At 52.2% G+C, this 16,667-nt stretch overlaps 1 protein-coding gene and 1 long non-coding RNA gene across 3 annotated transcripts in view; one reads left to right on the top strand and one right to left on the bottom strand.

Annotated features, from left to right (window-relative positions):
- The window catches only part of LOC142466732 (uncharacterized), a 73,868-nt gene that overhangs the window by 45,889 nt on the left and 11,312 nt on the right, over window positions 1-16,667 (top strand). The window lies entirely within an intron of this gene.
- On the bottom strand, window positions 70-1,441 carry LOC142466981 (uncharacterized). The gene is made up of 3 exons (XR_012788292.1): window positions 710-1,441; window positions 232-600; window positions 70-140 (listed from the first exon to the last, which is right to left on the bottom strand). It is a non-coding gene; the product is annotated as an uncharacterized LOC142466981 (long non-coding RNA).

Genomic DNA, 16,667 nt, shown 5'->3' with positions numbered 1-16,667 from the left:
AAGTTGTATTCACATACACACAACTAAAGTACAATTGAAGAGGGATTATATAACCTGTGCAACAATAACATACCGGTGCCACATCCCTTTGTGCACACAGCAGAGAAAAGAAAGGTGTGCAACCCATATTCATCTGTGTCCTAACAGAAGGTTATATAAAGAAACATTATTGTTAATATAACATGATTAAACTATAAAAGTAGTACTAGGAACATATGAGTTTGTACTTACAAGAAAAAAATGAATTGATGAGATTCTGTCGTGTCTGGCCACCACTGGCTGTTTGTTCATTTTCAGCAGCTACATGGGTGGGATGCTCGTCTACCAAAGCCTCAGCTAGGTCTGACTGTACATTGTGCCTGAGTGCAACATTGTGCAAAATGCAACAGGCAAGGATAATATCAGACACTTTTTGAGGCTTGTATAGAAGAGCCCCACCAGTTCTGTCCAGACACCTAAACCTGGTCTTGAGTAGGCCAAATGTCCTCTCTATAACAGATCTTGTAGATATATGGGCTGCATTGTACCTGTCCTCTGCTTCAGTTTGAGGGTTTAGCACCGGAGTCAAGAGCCACGGCCTAATTCCGTATCCTGAGTCACCTATAATGAATGGAGCACACATAAGCTGACATTAGTGATCAAATTGTACAATGCCAACATTCCTAAATCAACATGTGTTTTGTGTTAGAACATGTAAATATGTACTCACCCAGCAGCCAACCAGGTTCAAAATGTCCCTCTTCGAACGCATGGAAGACTGAAGAGTTCCTCAGGATAGAGGAATCGTGACTGGAACCAGGGAACTTGGGTACCACATGCATTATCCTCATCGTGGCATCACATACCACCTGTACATTGAGTGAATGGTAGTGCTTCCGATTGCGGTACACATGCTCACTCTGACTAGGTGCAATCAAAGCAACATGTGTGCAATCGATTGCACCCAGCACACATGGTATCCCTGCTATATTATAAAAGCCAGTCCTGACTTCCAGCCACTCTGTCGCCTCTGTAGGAAAATGAATATAATTCCTAGCGCGTCTATTGAGTGCATAGAGAAACTGGGTCAAGGCCCGCGAGAATGTAGATTGCGAGACCCCGCCCACTATGCCCACAGTTGTCTGGTATGACGCGGAAGCAAGATAATGTAATGAGCACAGCATTTTCACAAGCCCAGGGACTGCACGACCTCTGGCTGTGAAAAAATCTAAATCCCCCCTTATCTCCTCATAAAGAGCTAAGATTGCTGCTGAACTCAAACGATAGCGACTTACAATCTCCTCCTCACTCATCCCATCTAACAGGGTTCTCTCCCTGTACAGACGCGGACGAGGCACAAGTTGTCTCCTCTGTCTTCTCCTCTGATCTCCTGTCCCTCTACCTGTCCCTCGGCCTGTCCCTCTCCCTGTCCCTGTCGTATCCGCGTCACTGTCACTGTCCCTCGGTGTGTCCCTCCCTTGCCCTATATGATTGTCTTCATCATCAAGCATGTCATAGAAAAGAATGTTCCTCCGTCTCCTAAACATTCGCAACATTTTGAAATGAGTAGCTGTGAATGAGCAGGTAATGTGCGTCCTTTAAATAGGTATGTGATGATGTCAGGTGACATAGTAAAATGCAAGGTGTTACATTAACATAATAAAGTACTTCTGTGGCAAGCTGTGTGCACTTGTTGTTCTAAGTATTTGTTGTGTGTATTCTGCAGGGAATGATGATATTTGGCAATGATGTGACGTGAAGCTTTGTACAAAGATTGCTTGCAAATAAATAGTTGCATGTGCAATGCATGTAACACTTGTGAACGCAAGAGTCAGTCATGTAATGAGACAAAAAGGCTGAGATTGACGTGGGAAAAGTTTTGTGTAACATGTGTAATTATCCATGTTATTGTGACATGTTGGCAACAATGAATAGTCGTGTGCATATGCATGCATTTGTGTAAGGAGGATAGTTGGTATAGAATGAGTTTACAAGGTGTCCCAATGCTGAATTACTGTACATGTGTGTATAAGTTAGGTTGAAGTGCTTGTAATGCAACGGTTACAATGTAAACATGCAATGTGATTGAGCGTCCAATAAGTGACGTCATGAAAATAGGGAGGACCCAAAAGTATATGTAAACATGAGAAGACAGATGTACATGAACGTTTAAAGATGCGTGTCACATTACAAGCATTGTGTAATGTAAAGGAAGATGAATATACTGTGTATGAGTGACATGTGTGACATGTGTGACATCATGTAAATAATTGTCGCTGAGTTGAGTAAAATGTGTGATATGATGTGAGGTTCTCCTTTAAGAGTGTAGTATAGTATTTTCCCTTGCCACATCATCACATGATGAGTAATGTGACCCGCAAATGCTGCAAACATGTAAAAGTCGAATGTTATGCAAATAAGACACATCAGCTGTGACACAATGCAGGGAATGCCCCCACACTGTAATGCAAATCCCCCTTGTATTGTGAGCAATGAAACGTAAACAGTACTATACTGTTATACGTCCCCGCTCCATTGACTTCCATTGATGTACAGAAGATGTTTTTTTTCTAAGTGCCGTTCCGGCAGCCTTAGCGATCGTTCTCCCGTCCAAACTGCCAACTTTAGTTGGCGGGAGAAATCGGCCATAACATCTCAATTTCGTAGTGCCGATCAGCCCCGATAAGCTGTTTTTTTTTGTTGAATCCAGCCGATTTAAAAAAGTGGCGATCAGTGTCGAAAACAGGCTTATCGGCAGGCGACTGGCCATAACCAAATTATCGGCTCCGAAACCTGGCGATATGAAGCACTTATCGGCGCTTACTGAATCTCAAACCCAATTTTGGCTATAACATGGCCATATTTCCCTTATCAACGCTTACTGCATGAGGCCCATAGTGTATTAAAGTATAAAATGTGACTTTATGGTTAAAAGTAAATAGTTCTGCGTCCATCAAGTGAGATAAAACAAGCAGTTGGTATATAGGTTTACCACACCAGGAGATGACACTGTGCGACACCCTCGAATGGATCTCAGCATGCAATGGGTCTGGAGTCGTCTCATCTGTCCCTTACAGTGTCCTCCATTTAGGGATGGTAGGTGGATGAGTCCCTTGTGTGGAAAGCCCCACAGCACACAGCTCACAGGGTGGTGAAGAAGCCGCAGGAGTCAGCGTTCGTGGATCACTGCACCGTTTGCCGCCACTCCTCGTTCTGCGCTCGGCGATGACGTCACGAGTCGCTCCTCCACTTCCGCAATGCCTCTCGTGGAACGCACAGCGTGCGTGTCAGTCCAGTACTGTTCAGCAGCGGGGAGGAATATAGCGCTAGGCAGGCGGCTTACAGATAGTGTCCAAAATCACATAAGAATGGGGGAGAAGAGCATAGACACCTCTCTTCTCCCCCATTCTTATGTGATTTTGGACACTATCTGTAAGCCGCCTGCCTAGCGCTATATTCCTCCCCGCTGCTGAACAGTACTGGACTGACACGCACGCTGTGCGTTCCACGAGAGGCATTGCGGAAGTGGAGGAGCGACTCGTGACGTCATCGCCGAGCGCAGAACGAGGAGTGGCGGCAAACGGTGCAGTGATCCACGAACGCTGACTCCTGCGGCTTCTTCACCACCCTGTGAGCTGTGTGCTGTGGGGCTTTCCACACAAGGGACTCATCCACCTACCATCCCTAAATGGAGGACGCTGTAAGGGACAGATGAGACGACTCCAGACCCATTGCATGCTGAGATCCATTCGAGGGTGTCGCACAGTGTCATCTCCTGGTGTGGTAAACCTATATACCAACTGCTTGTTTTATCTCACTTGATGTACGCAGAACTATTTACTTTTAACCATAAAGTCACATTTTATACTTTAATACACTATGTGCGTTGTGCGCCTTGTTCTTTTGTTTTTTATGTTATGCATGTGTATGGTATTACATGTTAGTAAAGTATTCGTTAGTATAATCACTGTGTATGTGTTTATTGAGATTGTCCTGCGAGGAACCACTCCCCCTCTGGTGGGAGCCATCGCAGGTGGAGGCGCTGCATCGTTTGTTATTGTAAGTATTATCCCTAGTGTAATTGCCCCAGGTTTCCCCGTGGCGGAAGCTCAGCCCTCCTGTGAGCCAACAGGTATGCACCACACCGAGTAACAATAGATGTTCCTGCACCCACACAGTAGAATCTGCGATTGAGGGGGGATATATGGGTTACATTTGGAGGCGCTGCTGAGATACGACCTGGGGTACCCTGTGTTTTTTTTTTTTCCAATCTGTTCAAGTCCTATTTTTGTCATCATGGTTGTGAAGTCCGGACACGAGGTCCACGACTGGGCCATGAAGTTGGGAGTGCCACCGCTCCACACGCTTGCGGTGTGCCGTGTCCCTATAGACGTTCGATCCCCAGAGATACGAGTGGCCCTGGGACAAAACCCTTATCTCCGGGGGGCTGCCCCCATAGCCGTGGTAGATTTACACTTAGAGGACGCAAAGTATTGTTCCATGTTAGTGAGTTGTGGGCAAGAAATAACTGAAGGCCTGGGTCCGTCCAGCTTCTGGTTGGAAGATTCGGTCGGTTCAGACTGTCCTATAGTGTACCCTGAATTGCCAAAACAGGAGAGCGCACGTGCCGCTGACTGCACGCCGGCACAGGAAAGTATTGCAGAAACCTGTCCGGGACTGGCGGGAAACCCTAAGCCCCGCCCCTGCAATGCGAGTGAGTCAGTGCAGAGCCAGACCCACCCCCGTGTAGAAAGCGCCCCTCCTCTAGAATCCATCATAGAGAGAAGGTGCCTTGAGCAGCTATCAGCCACGGTTGTTCACCCTATGGGCAGTAACGGATGCAGCATGCCACACCCTCCGTGGTACGGCGAGTGGCGATTAAAAGGAATTGACATAATCGTTCTGGTGTGTCCCTGCTTACAAAATGAATGGGATCTGCCTGTTGGTGCTAAATTGCATCCCCTTGCTTTACCAGCCGGGGTTGTATCGATAGAAGTGGAAGGGAAGCCTTGTCTTAAATGCCCGTGTCCCGACTGTGATTTCCCAGGTTGTGAATGGACCTGGGGACCCCGGTGTAGTGACTGTGGGGTACAATTCCTTCGCCCCGAGTTGCCGCAGTCTACAGAACCATCAGAGGTAGGGGAGGAAGACATTGATGTGGAACCCGATTATCCTTCCTCTGAGGATGAGATGATGTATGAGGGAGACGAGATAGACTGTCAGGGGATACACCCTAGTGTGTATGTGGCCTGGCGCGCACCCGGAGTAGATTCTCTTCTCTTCATGTGCTCCTGCCTGCAAGAAACCCACGCTCAGGGAGCCAACGTGGCTCGGGGACCCCTCGACTTCAGGACCATCGAGGTGGAAGGAGAAATGGGTATACAGTGTTTTAGCCCCACGTGCGGCTGTTCTAGAGAGACATTGACATGGTGGTCCCACTGTGAATGCTGCGGTATGCGGCTATTGAAGCCTATTGTACCCCAGCCTGCCGAACCAGAAGAGGACAAGGGACAATTAATGAAGCGTTACTACGGCCTTTGTCAGAAAGACGGAGAGGAGCTATCTGAGTTCCTCATGCGGATTGCGATAGTCTTACAGGAAATGAAAAAAAGGGATTGTATTAAGGCAACCGATGTGGAGGTGTACTGTTGTGACCAATTCCTGAGAGGAGCAATACCTGACCATCCTGTTGTGGTCAGGATGCGGTCCTCCTGGATGCGGGGTGACCCCTTTTCCTGCAGAAGGCTAGTGGAGGAGATGGAGAAATATGAAGTTGTAGAAACTTGGCCGGTTCCTGAGCAGGAACCACAGAACCCAGATCAGCCAGTCACGGAGCCGAGCAACACGTTGGCGGAGAAGAGTGCGACAGCAGTGGAGGTAACAGAGCGAGATTGTCTCGTACCAATACCCACTGGTTGTATCGCAGAAGAACTCAGTGGCTCACCGGCGGGGGATCCGATCGTGATGTTGCCAGTGGACGAGGTCGAAGTCCCATCGGTGGCGATGCGCCTACCGGCGAACCACCCCAGTGGTGATACAGAGGGGGTGTATCCCAATGTTGCGGACCCTGCTGTGGGCCCGTGTGCCCTACAAGGGCCTATCCGGCTTGTTCCTGAGGTACCATCGGTCCTAGAAGAAGGACCAGTATCTACCGACGACAAGGGTGAGTCGACTGCCCCAGGGGTGTCGGGGGTGAGCCTCCAGGTGACCGCGGAGCATGAGGGCTCCTTAAGTCTGGTCGCCCGGGTGAAGGGCTCGCCTCTGCATCGCGTCCTGGCGGAGGTGTCCTCATTAGAAGGTAGCTGTCCAGTGGTGAGAGTGGACCAGTATCTTCCGCTGATCATTCCAGACGAAGAGCAGCCCATCGCCAGCCAGCAGAGTGGTAGGGAACCCCCTTGCTCCCCACAGGCTCCGATGGAGGTGGCCGTGAAAAGGGCCAGAGTCACGGCTCCTGAGCAGAGTATGAGCTCGTGCGCTCCAACCCAAATGGTCCCAGGACTGGGATCCAACGCTCCCGAGTTCCAAGCCAGTGAGTGGACTGTCCCAGAAGTGTTGTGGACAGGTCCCGAGACAGCCGAGGTGGGAACTGACAGCGTCCCCGAGGACCTGTTGGCCACTGGGAATCACCGCAAGGGTAAGGTATCAACCCTTTACCCCCTTCCGTGTGAACCCGAGACTTTGATGACAGAGACGTTGTTCAGTTTTCGCTTCCCAGTGGAAGTCTCACCGGCCCATAGAGACAAGGACTATATAATAAAAATTTTCTCCTTGGAGCCCAAAAGAACGCTCCATCCACCAGGTAGTGGACCGCGGGAAGGGTCCTGGCCTCCTGGTCTACCGCATCCAAACCGCGGATGACCGGGTAAAGACCTGTTTAAAAGACGTTATGCTGCTCCTTCCACCAGGGGGAGGAAGTAGCGAAGAGCCAGTAACTGACACTCCAGAGTGTGCTCTCCAAGAAATTTTTCTGGGGGAGGCTCACGGACGCAAAAGTGAGGTACCCCCACATGATCTGTTAGGGGCACCCCACAAATGGTCTCAGCACGCTTCGGGTTATGGGTGTGAAGTGCAAGGTAACCTGAAGTGTAAGGTCGACATGTGTTGTGTATTCTGTGTACTGCATTTTCGTTATGTAATGTTTGTGCATGATTACATCTGCTATCCAAGCGAGGACGTTGGAGTTCCAACAGGGGGAGAATATAGCCTGGAGCTCCCGTGGCTCCCGGAGACCCCCCTCCCCTGGAGCAGCTCGAGCGCGGGTGCCGAAAAACCCGACGGCTGCTTCCAAGGGTGGGGGCTGGAGCAGGGAGCAGCGCGGCTTCTCCTGCCTGTGGCCGGTTGCCGGGGACGCGATCGGGCCATTGCTAAGGCCGCGATTGCGTCTCTAAGGTCCCGGCGGCCGCTGAAGCAGGGCGCCGCCATTGCGCTGCGGGTTGCGCATGCGCAGGGCCCCGATAGTGTAGGGAGAGCCCCAGAGACAGGGATAGCTCGCGCGAAAGTAGGGACAGCTCAGGGAAGATGGAGGCAGCGCGGGAAAGCTTGCGCATGCGCAGGGCAGGGGGGAGAAAGCCCGCGAACCCCTAGCCTACCAGGGAAGGCTCTGAGCTGGGACTACATATCCCAAGAGCCTTTGCGCATCCCACGTGACACCAGGGAGCCAATAGGGCTTAGGGAGCCCAGGAGAAATAGATAAATTTGGCGGGCTTACAGGAGACAGCAGTCAGAGAGAAACGGGAGTCAGAGGCAGAGCAGTGAGAGACCGGAGCAGCCCAAGGAAGGAGGTAGGGTACAGGAGTTCAGGACTCGCTGTACTAGGCCAGCACCCCCTGGGACTGAGGTAGTTTAGTACTCTGAGATAGAGAGAGTGCTGTCAGGGACTACTCTAGAGAGAGAGACCCTGTCATTCAGGAGTTATAGTTGGGGCAGGGATCTGCTGAGGGAAGGCAGGGCGCGGGGAGCGAGTACAGCTCCTGCGGCCCTATAGGTACCCGCACCCCAGATAGGCTCCAACCCCCCAAGGTAGTGGGATAATTGCTTAGGGAGGCCCAAGATAGGGACGCTGCCCTTAGTTTGGAGTGCTGCCTTGTCAGAGTCACAGCGGTCAGTGCTGGGAGGTCTGGCAGGCAGGCACCTAGTTGACAGCACGGTGGCTGTCAGCATTAGTGAGGCTGTAGGGACGTGGGTAGTTAGGGGAGTGGGACAGGTCCTCAAACCCTTTAGGCCCATAGGAGTTTCCCAAGCCACCACAGGTTGCTGCACTATAGGGACGGCCTATAGTGTAGCACGTGCCCCTTAGGAAGATAGGGACACAGTGAGGAGTGCTGTTCCCGTGAAGCGGTTGGACCCACGTTGGGGTCCACACAGAGACTGTTCCAGAGTGGGACCACTCTAGCAGTCCACGTGCAAGGAGAATCAGAAGGAGGCATCGCCCGACTGATCCTTTGCGAAGTATTGCTGACCCGAGCATCGGAGTGCTCGGCAGGTATTATCAAATCATATGTGCACCACCGGGCCCTTAGTTTAAACTGTGACTGCGCAGTCACCCATTGACTCTCTGCAAGAGTGTGGGACATTGGGTGGGGTTTCTCTGGACACTGGGTGGGCTCACTTAGTGTTGGGGAAGCGTCCTGCGTGACGCGGTAGGTGTCTCCTCTAGAGAGGGACACAGGTTATGTTATGCATGTGTATGGTATTACATGTTAGTAAAGTATTCGTTAGTATAATCACTGTGTATGTGTTTATTGAGATTGTCCTGCGAGGAACCACTCCCCCTCTGGTGGGAGCCATCGCAGGTGGAGGCGCTGCATCGTTTGTTATTGTAAGTATTATCCCTAGTGTAATTGCCCCAGGTTTCCCCGTGGCGGAAGCTCAGCACTCCTGTGAGCCAACAGTTATGCACCACACCGAGTAACAATAGATGTTCCTGCACCCACACAGTAGAATCTGCGATTGGGGGGGGGGGGTATATGGGTTACAACAGCAAGAAACATCAGGATACAGTTCCAGCTGTTAGTTGTATTTGCTTATGTACCACTCTCATTATATCTTTTCGTTTGAGTTGGGTCATTTTTCCAGTCACATTTGCGTGTACCTATGCACTTTTGCTTTTGTCCCGAGACAGCAGTGAAGAGTCCCCCCACCACTTTTTAAACTTTCTCCCCTGTTTTTATATATCAATACATTTTGTTATTCATACTTTGTTACACCTGTGTGCTCCGCAAGGGATTATTTTTTGTTGCTTTAGATGACTCTTCTACCCTGGAGCACCGCTGGCTTCCGTGATATTGTTTGGAATTATATGCCAGTTTTTGGGTTTTGTTATACTATTGGTGTGCATGCGGTAGTTCTTGTGTAATATATATATGTAGCCAGGTCCCCCTCGCGCACTCGCCCCCTCCTTTGTCCCCCTCGCGCACTCACCCCCTCCTTCCCCGTTGCGCGCGTGGTTGTATTGCGGCCGGTTGCTAGGGAAGCGGTCGGGCGGTTGCCGGGGACGCGAGCGGCGAGCAGGCCGGTTGCCGGGGACGCGATCGAGCCGTCGCTAAGGCCGCGATCGCGTTGCCACCGGCCCGGCGGCTAGTGGAGCAGGGCGCCGCCATGACAGTCAGCTCGCGCATGCGCAGGAGGCCAGCTAGCGCGGGAGGCCCCAGATAGCTCGCGCATGCGCGAGGATAGGCGGCCAGCCCCCAGGGTGCATAGGGGCAGAGACACCTGACGCCAGGGAGCCAATAGGGCTGAGGGATTTGCCCGGGAAAGGAGAGATACTTTTCGCGGGGTTTTGCAGTGACACAGGCAGTCAGGATCCGGACCAGCTAGGGGTAAGAGGTGGATGCAGGGGTCAGTGACCCTCTGCATTAGGCCAGCAGCCCCCAGGCCCCCAGTTAGGTCCTGAGCCACTTAATAGCTTGTGGAGTATAGGGACAGGCCCTAGATAGGGATACTGACCCATTTATTGGTAGCTTAGTCAGGGACACAGTGCTAAAGCCGTGCGGCCCTGCGAGGTGGGTTCTGGGCTCAGAACACCTTCAAAGACCCTGGGACTAAGGTGATATTATCCGCGCTGGAATTCACCCAACGCGGTGTGGAGGACAATGTCGGATCGGGCGGATCTCCGGTGATATCGCGGTACCCGTGGCTGGAGCCCGGGCAGGTAACCTGCAACTCACGTGCACCAACCAGGCCTATCACCAGACATAGTGGCTGCGCAGTCACACATACACATGCACAGTGGTATTTGACTTTGGGGGTGCGAGACATTTGGGTGGGGGTTACTGGACACAGGGTGGGATCACTCTATGGGAGATTAGCGTCCGCCGTGACGCCAGAGGTGGTAGCGTCTGCCGTGACGCCTAGTGTGATTAGCGTTCGCCGTGACGCCTAGTGTGATTAGCGTCCGCCGTGACGCCCAGGTGGTAGCGTCCGCCGTGACGCCCAGAGTGGTTAGCGTCCGCTGTGGCGCATGATTGTTGTGTTGATATATATATAGTTGGTTATGCAGTAAAGCCAGTCCTGTTTTACATTCGTTCGCTTTGTGTGGTTGTTTCCTGTGAGGGCCTCCTCCCACTCCGTTGGGATCCCTCCCAGGTGGAGGCATTGCACCTAGAGATGTATAAGATGTATGTACCCCAAGTTCCCCGTGGCGGAAGCTCAGCCCTCCTGTGAGCCAACAGGTAATGCACCACACCTGAGTAACCTTGCATGTTCCTACACTTCCACAGTATTATCTGCGAGTGGTTGGGGGAATACCCGTTACATTTGGAGGCGCTGCTGAGATCCAGTCCTGGGGTGCCCTGTTCCAATTTTTTTTCTAAAATTGCCCGATTCATATTTTTATCATGTCCGTGCCGTCACCGCAGGATGTCCATGCCTGGGCCTTAGCGCACCAAGTATCCCCAAGACGCGCGGTTGCAGTGACCGGGGTAGCAATGGATACAGACTTATCTACAGTGCGCACGCAAGTAAGAAGTTGCCCGGGGTTGGCCACCGCCCGGGTGATAGACTATAAACTGGATATTGCTGGCCGGGGGATCACCTGTCTCCTGTACACCATGAGTGACATATGCTTAGAAACGGCCCCCCATGTATTAAACCTACCCGGGCCCTCCGCAGAGGACTGCCGCATGATCTATGCTGACTCTCAATCTCCTGAAGAAGCGTCCACTAGTACTGGATTACACCCGAGCCAACGAGTGACCAGTACGCCTCACCGAGTGGACCCCCCTAGGGTCTCTTTCACCCCAAGCGGATTAGGAGGTACCGCCAGCTGGGCAAGGAGCCCGCTCATCCCACCCAACCCTGATCAACGGTCTGGCGGGACCCCAACCATGCCTAGCATAGGAGCGGGGAACAGTAGTCGGGCCCTTAGTGGGAATCTTGACGTGAACACGATAGTCTCCCAACTAGCAGAAGCTGTAACCATTTCGACGCAAGCACAGAACTACCGGAAACTCAAGGCTTTCTCTGGGATTTTGCCGACGCCCACGGGAGAAGAGGGGATCGAGGCATGGAGGGACCATACGCTTCAAATCATAGAGGAGTGGTCGTGTTCTGAAGCCAGCAAGAGACAAAGACTGGTCGAGTGCCTCCGAGGCCCCGCCGCTCGGTTAGTGCGAGCGCACCGGAGCGTGGAAGGAGAAGTTACTGCCCAGGAACTAGTGGAAATGCTAATTAAATCCTTTGCCAGAAAAGACGACGAAGATGAGCTACTGGCTCAATTCAAAGCCCTCCGACAACGTGAAGGACAAGATTTATCTGCCTTCGTTTGTGACCTACAGCTGTCCCTGGGCACCCTCCTGGACAAGCATATCATTTCCGCGGCCGAAGCGGACCGATACCGGTTCAAACAGCTACTCAAGGGGTCGTTGCCTGACCACAACATAGCTATAATGATGCGGGCCGCCCCGATTGCGGCCGTATCCCCTAAATACGGGGAACTAATGGATTACATAAGAGACCATGAAGTGCAGCGCCATTTCCATGAATCAAAGAAATCCAAAACTACCCCCAAGAATGACCCTGTGGCCCCCTCGGCCCCAAAGAGTAAGAAACCTTCCACACCAGAGGAGGAAACGACCCCCAAGTCGTCTGTTCGGGAAAGTCGTAGTTCTGAGCGGTCCTCATCCACGTATAAGGGTCGTCCGGACCGCCGTGAGGTATCTTGCTACAACTGCGGGAAGAAGGGCCACATCTCGTACTATTGTCCGGAGAAGGAGGACCAACCGGAAGAAAAACCTCCCGACCGACAAAGCACAGCCCGATCGATGGTATGCCGAGCCCAGACCGTCGGGCCTGAGGTGAACACCCCTCAGGGAACCCCGGATTCCCCTGCTGACGCTGGCCCCAGTGAGGACGCCTCACCCGGTGAAGCTTGTAGTCAAGTGGGCCCCGCGGCCATCGTGCCCGTGGTAATAGAAGGGATATACGCCTCGGCCCTATTGGACACCGGGTCGCAAGTGACCATAATATATCGCAAGTTCTATGACCAGCACCTTCAACACTGCCCTCTGAGGCCGGCCGAACATATGAAGGTTCGGGGATTGAGTAATGAAGACTACCCCATCGATGGGATTGCAAGGGTCCAGCTGGAAATACTCCAACTGAACACCGGCAAGAAGCACCCTATGCAGGTAGCGGCCATGGTATGCCCGGAGCCCCACGACCATTGTAAATACCCCATCATCTTGGGAACCAATGCGGACATAGTGCAAGCTATAATTCGAGCTTACTTGAAAGAGAACAACGAGCTGCCGCTGGCCGATTCGCTCCTAGACCCCGTCTTACGAGAGGAGTGCCATCGGGTATATGCCTTGGAGCGTCATGGAGACCTCTACAATCGTCAACGAGGACTGACGACCATATCACCAGGGGAGTGCAAAAGATGGCCGTCTGGTGTTGTTATCCTGACCGAGACCAGAACGACCAACTGTTCTCGCTGGAGAGTGAGCCTGAAGAAGAAGAGGTTCAGCGAGGGTATAGAGTACTACCCGAAGTAAGGGAATGGAAGACCAAGATCCCTATTCGAACCCACGTGTATGTGCAGAATCTATCCCCCTTTCCGATGGAGTTTGATGTCGACCAGAAGTTGGGATGCATATATCCGGTCAGCCCGGTGGGAGCCACGCCTCAGGTGAAGACGGCGGCCGCGCATGAGCGGATAGTCGATCTGGACTTCAATTTCGGCGAGTCGACGCTGTCCACAGAGTGGAAAGAGCGGTTGACCACCCAGTTGCTGCAACGACGACATGTGTTCTCCACGAGCGAGATGGATGTGGGGTGCAGCCGCAGTGCCCAACTTACCATTCGGATGAGTGATGCCACTCCATTCCGGGAACGTTCTCGTCGCCTTGCCCCTCGGGATGTGGACGATGTGAGGAACGCCATACAAGACATGGAAACCGCTGGGATTGTGACGGAATCACGAGGACCTTACGCATCGCCCATAGTGGTGGTGCGGAAAAAGAACGGGTCCGTACGACTGTGTATCGATTACCGAACACTGAACAATCGCACGATCCCGGATCAATACAACCTTCCGCGCATTGAAGAGATCCTGAATGCGCTGAATGGGAGCCACTGGTTTAGCGTGCTTGATCTCCGATCAGGATACTATCAGGTGCCCATGACGCCGGAAGACCAGGAAAAAACAGCTTTTGTCTGCCCCCTGGGATTCTATCAATTCACCCGTATGCCCCAAGGTATATGTGGGGCGCCTGCTACGTTCCAAAGGCTGATGGAAAAGACTATCGGAGACATGATTCCCCGGGAGTGTCTGGTTTACCTGGACGACATTATTGTCTTCGGGAAGACCTTAGAAGAACACGAGGAGAGGCTGCTGAAGGTGATAGATCGTCTTGGCCAAGAAGGGTTGAAGCTATCACTCGACAAGTGTAGGTTTTGTCACACCTCGGTGACCTACGTGGGACACATCGTGTCTGCCCAGGGGATTGCTACTGATCCAGCCAAGGTAGAAGCTGTGGTGAACTGGCCACGTCCCGATAATGTCACGGAACTGCGGTCCTTCCTCGGTTTCTGTGGGTATTACCGTCGGTTCGTGGAAGGGTACTCTAGTCGAGCTAAACCCCTGAACAATTTGCTGAAGATATACCCTGAAGATACTGGGAGAAAGGCCACGTCGGCCCGTCAACCGTTTGGCGATAAGTGGACGCCTGAGTGTGAATGGGCCTTCCTGAACTTGAAGAAAAGTCTGACTGAAGCACCAGTGCTTGCCTATGCTGATCCAGAACAACCGTATGTCCTGCATGTGGATGCCAGCCTCAATGGGCTGGGTGCTGTCCTGCATCAGAAGCACCCCGAAGGTCTTCGGCCTGTAACCTACGTCAGCCGCAGTCTGACACCCAGTGAGCAGAGATACCCCGTCCACAAGTTGGAGTTTCTGGCTCTCAAGTGGGCGATCACCGAGAAGCTCCACGATTACTTGTACGGTGTCACCTTCGAAGTAAGGACGGATAACAATCCCCTCACGTACATTAATACGTCGGCCAAATTAGATGCAGCCGGCCACAGATGGCAGGCCGCCCTCAGTAACTACCGCTTCTCCTTGAAGTATAAGCCGGGGCCATTGAATATTGGGGCGGACGCCCTCTCCCGAAGGCCAGGACTACTCGCTACCCCCGATGACGAGGAATGGGAAGAACTTCCCGGCCCCGGAGTGCGGGCTATGTGTAAAACTGCAGCCATAGTTAATGACCAAGTGGCCTTCTCCGAGTTACGAGTGGCCGACTCCTTGGGATGCCAGTCGCAGGCTGTCCCCGCCGCCTACTGCGACCCAAAAGGGATGCACCTCACGCATGACAAGGTGTTCCGGTGGAAAGATCTGGTAGACTACCAAATTCGAGATCCGGTCGCTAGTATCATCAGGCACGCCGTTGAAAAGAGGTACCCAGGCCTTCTGAAACGTGCGCCCAATGACTTGGTGGCATTGCTCATGCAAGAATGGGACAAATTTGAGATAGACAATGGCTTGCTCTATCGGGTGGTGCAATACCACAACCACCCGGATAGGAGACAACTAGTCCTACCTAAGAACTTACAATACCTGGTGTTGAAGTCCCTACACGATGAACACGGGCATCTCGGTGTAGAGAACACTTTTGGGCTAGTCCGAGACCGGTTCTTCTGGCCCAAGATGCGGGAAGCGGTGGAACAACACTGCCGCCGTTGTGTCCGGTGTGTTCAACGCAAGACGTTGCCTACCAGAGCCGCTCCCATGGCCCATCTGAAGAGTTCTGGTCCAATGGACTTGGTGTGTATGGACTTTTTATGTATCGAACCTGATAGCCGAGGTATCGGTAACGTGCTGGTCATCACGGACCATTACACCCGATATGCCCAGGCCTTCCCCACAAAAGACCAGAAGGCTATCACGGTCGCGAAAGTGCTATGGGAAAAGTTCTTCGTTCATTACGGTCTTCCAAACCGACTCCACTCTGACCAAGGGCGAGATTTTGAGAGTACTCTGATCCGAGAATTACTTAAAATGCTGAACGTCGCCAAATCCCGGACGACTCCGTACCCCGAAGGAGATGCTTTGCCTGAACGATTCAACAGGACCCTGTTGGACATGCTTGGAACTCTGAAGGGAACACAGAAAACAGAATGGAGTCGTCACGTAGAAACGTTGGTACACGCGTACAACTGTACTCGCCATGAGTCCACTGGGTTCTCCCCGTACTTCCTCATGTTTGGGTGGGAGGCAAGACTCCCCGTGGATGTGCGTCTTCGAGTCTCAACAGATGGGATACACAATGCTACCCATTTCAAGTATGTGCAAAGGCTAAAGGACAGTTTGCAGCGAGCTTACCAACAGGCTGAGAAGTCTACAGCTAAACTGAATGCTGGCAATAAGAGACGATACGACAACAAAGTCAAGTATCGAGAGTTACGTCCTGGGGATGCTGTGTTACTTCGTAATTTGGGAGTCCCTGGAAAACATAAATTGGCAGACCGATGGAGAGATGGCGTATATGAGGTAGAGTCACAGATGCCCGGCCTCCCGGTCTATCGCATCAAAGACACAGACGGCCGGGTAAAGGTTTGGCATCGTAATCACCTTCTCCCTATCCCCCAAGTGGGAGACGAAGAAGAAGAAATACAGGCCACACCGCTCAACGGTGAGTCCGATCTATCAGAGGTGGGTCAAGAGACTGTAAATACCGAGACCCACTCTGAAACTCCTGAAGACCCTATGGAGGGACCCTCTCAAAGGGACTATTCCACAGAAGGGGCATCTCCCGGAGGAGCTATGGGTAAGGGGCCCCGTAGGCCAATGCCTACTAAGGTGGCACCAACAGGCCAGCCTTTGGATCCACAGAGCCCGTGCTTTGTGCCTAACAGAGACTGTTCAGAGACATTTCTCCCCTCAAGGGAAGAGGCTGAGCCTCAGGACTGTACTTATTACTCCCCAGAGGGAGTTGCTGAAGAACAACTCCGTAGGAGCCAAAGGGCCAGGTACCCTCCAACTCGGGTAACCTATGATCAAATGGGGGCACCCCATTATGTGGCTCAGCAGTGGTCTCGGAGCAAAATCCAATCCGTGATTGTGATGCTCACAGAATTGTGTAACCTTGTTTAAAGTTGATGCAATGTGCTAAGTTGTATTCGTACCAGATGCATTTTTATTATATAACGTTTGTGTATAGTAGTAAGTTATGTGGTCCAAGCGGGGACGT

This window comes from Ascaphus truei, chromosome 15 (genome assembly GCF_040206685.1).
Source record: "Ascaphus truei isolate aAscTru1 chromosome 15, aAscTru1.hap1, whole genome shotgun sequence".
In the NCBI taxonomy this organism is placed as follows: Eukaryota; Metazoa; Chordata; class Amphibia; order Anura; family Ascaphidae; genus Ascaphus; species Ascaphus truei.
This window is presented reverse-complemented; position numbering and strand designations above follow the sequence as displayed.